This window comes from Salvelinus alpinus, chromosome 10, assembly GCF_045679555.1.
Source record: "Salvelinus alpinus chromosome 10, SLU_Salpinus.1, whole genome shotgun sequence".
NCBI classification, from domain to species: domain Eukaryota; kingdom Metazoa; phylum Chordata; class Actinopteri; order Salmoniformes; family Salmonidae; genus Salvelinus; species Salvelinus alpinus.
The window spans coordinates 67468649-67471838 of record NC_092095.1 but is presented as its reverse complement, the minus strand read 5'-3'; the positions used below and the strand labels follow the sequence as shown (position 1 = coordinate 67471838).

General features: G+C 45.6%; 1 long non-coding RNA gene across 1 annotated transcript; it reads right to left on the bottom strand.

Moving 5' to 3' along the window:
• Positions 1 to 1832: 1832 nt before the first annotated feature.
• LOC139532705 (uncharacterized) lies at positions 1833 to 2956 on the bottom strand. Its single transcript, XR_011666638.1, has 2 exons — positions 2836 to 2956; positions 1833 to 2416 (listed from the first exon to the last, which is right to left on the bottom strand). It is a non-coding gene; the product is annotated as an uncharacterized lncRNA (long non-coding RNA).
• Between the last annotated feature and the right edge of the window lie 234 nt (positions 2957 to 3190).

Sequence of the window (3190 nt, the reverse complement as noted above, 5' to 3'; positions counted from 1 at the left end):
ATGTGGAAAACATTTGTTTTTGCCATTGCTTGACCTATTTTAAATGTAAGAATATGTTGCAGATTAACTTTAATTGATGGGCGAGTGGCGCAGCGGTCTACGGCACTACGGCACAGTCTACGGCACAGGCTTCACCACAGATCTGGGTTAGATCCCGGGCTGTGGCGCACAATTGGCCCAGCGTCGTCCGGGTTAGGGAAGGGTTTGGCCGGCTGGGATGTCCTTGTCCCATCGCGCTCTAGCGACTCCTGTGGCGGGCCGGGCGCATGCATGCTGACACTGTCGCCAGGTGTACGGTGTTTCCGCGGATACGGCCATGAAACTAGGCTGAAAGCCGTGCCCGGACTGGGCACCGGAGCAGAGGAACGGGGAGCAGGTCTGGATGCCATGCCTGGATTGGGCACCGGCGCAGAGGAAGGCTCCGGCCATGGAGCGGGACTGGACGCCGTGCCTGGACTAACCACCGGAGCAGAGAAAGGCTCCGGCCATGGAGCGGGACTGGACGCCTTGCCTGGACTGGGAGAAAGGCTCCGGCCATGGAGCGGGACTGGACGCCGTGCCTGGACTGGGCACTGGCGCAGAGGACTCAGGGCTGGAGACACACTCTTCAGGGCGATTGCGGGGAGCCGGCACAGGACGTACCGGGCTGAGAAGGCGCACTGGAGGCCTGGTGCGTGGAGCCGGCACAGGTTTCACAGGACTGATGACACGCTCTTCAGGGCGATTGCGGGGAGCCGACACAGGACGTATCGGGCGTCGTCGCTGTCCTCCTATACTCCAGCTCTCCTTTTCCTCCAGGGCACGCTGCTTGGTCCTGTAGTGGTGGGATATTCCGGCACGTTCGTTTATTTATTTGATGCTTTGACGTTTCACTAAATAAATATGTGGAACTCTATGCACGCTGCGCTTTGGTCCACTCATTATAACGAAAGTGACAATTACAGTACACACTTAGGGGGGGAAAAACGTAGTGTTATTCGGCTGTCCCCACAGGATAACCCTTGAAGAACCCTATTTGGTTCCAGGTAGAGCCCTGTTTGGTTTCAGGTAGAACCCTTTTGGGTTCTATGTAGAACCCTTTACACAGAGGGTTCTACATGGAAACCAAAAGGGTTCTACGTGGACCTAAAAAGGCTTCTCGCTGGAACCAAACAAAAAAATTCTGTCAGGACAGCTGAAGATCCCTTCTGAAACCCTTTTTTCTAAGAGTGTAGGTAATAAGCTGTAGTCAGGTGGTCATTACCAGGTTATGGTGAGGTCTTTACTATGACCAGTAGGCTACATAATATAGCACATAATATAGTGGTCACAATTATGACCAGCTGGTCAGATAGAGATCACAATTATGACCAACTGTTCGCTGGCTGGCAGAAAAATACATCATATTCTGGTCAGTAAAAATATGTTAAAAAAATGTCAGTTTGCGATCAGAATAAAATGTCATAAAAATATGTATTTTCAACCAGGTTTTTCCCACTGGGTAGGCTACCAGTGTAAGTAGATAATGTTTCAGAATTTGAGGTCAGTGCAGAATATTAAAAAGTTAACGGAAACATTATTGAATTCAAACAATCTGTTTACAGGTCCACAACAATTTGCAATAGTTTTTTTTATTTCAAAATTTGTCAGATACAGCAAATGTCACTGTAAAAGTTTTAAAAAATTCTGCCAACACCTCCAGAGACATTTGATCAAGCTCGCCACTTCTATTTGGAAACTACCATGGTATAATTCCAATGCTTCCAAAGTGTAGAGCAAAAAAAAGGCGTTATTGTCACTATAAAATGTGAATGATTGTCACGAGGAATGACGCTGGAGAGACGAAGCAGGTACGGGGAGTAAACATTTAATAAACAACGGACAGAGACGAGACAGGAACAGCGTCAGAAACAAATTCAAAAGACAAAAACAATACAATGCAGAATCAGGGAACAGAGCTAGGGAACTGACAAATATTGGGGAGGAAATAAACAGGAGACAAGTGAGTCCAGGTGAGTCCAATAACGCTGATGCGAGTGACGAGGGAGGGTAGGTGTGAGTGATGGATGGCAGGAGCATGTGATGCAGGGTAATCTGGCGCCCTCAAGCGCCAGGGGAAAGGAAGAGCGGGAGCAGACGTGACAATGATGGCCGTTTTTTCAAGCGGATTTTAGTGCTTATTCACACACGCACAGGTTCAGGATGGGTCTGATTTATAACGGGAAACATGCGTATGTATGGCATCCGCCAAGTTGATAAATGTCAATATTTTTGTGCGTGTGGAGTCTTTTCAAAATTGCCGCACGCAGATATTTATTGTGAAAGGTACGCAACGGTTATAAATAAGGACCCAGCTGCCTTCATCGGACTAACAGGCAACAGCAGGCAGTGTTGTGGCACCTCATTGACGGTTGCAGACACTTGTAGCTGTGTTCTCCTGTTGAGCAAAAAATAACGAGATTGAATTAACATAGCACCAACTGAAACATGTTTTACACAGCACATTTTCCGGAGCAAAATGATTGTGTGTGTGTTTTTCACCACACTCGTTTTTGACAGGAAATGAGAAGTGAGCAGCCACAACAGTGCAACTATTGGAAACTACTCACTGGTCACAGATGTCAGTTGAACATCTAGCCTAGTTTCGATTTACATTTTGGTTGAAGCCCCCATGAACTCACAGCATTGCATGTATTTCTGACACCAATTCAGTACTATATCCTCATTGTAGAACTAAAATGTATTTAAGAATGCATAATTTCTACAACAGTGCTTCCAAGTAATTATTCAAATACCAAAAATCTGTCAAACACTCGTGACAGCAACTCTTTTACCAATGTATTAATATTATCTTACCTGAGATGAATTTTCCTCATGATTACGCCACCAAACACCAGGACAGCTACACATGCTGCAACGCCTGTTATCATCCCCCAATAGAAGAGACTGTTGTCTGTGGCCTCTTGCACTTGGTTTCCTGAGCAAGGGGAAAATATATATTAGGATCTTATTTGTTTCTCTTCCGCCATCTTGTTCATTTACATTAAGGCAACGTGTTGTTGACAGTCTCTATATTTTAAGACATTATTACATGTACTGATGACAAAATCCAATATTGTGACTACAGAAATTCTCAGTTCAGTCAGATGTAACTTCTATGACAGACGTTACAAAACAAGACCACAAAACACTGACAGAACATAAATGTAAG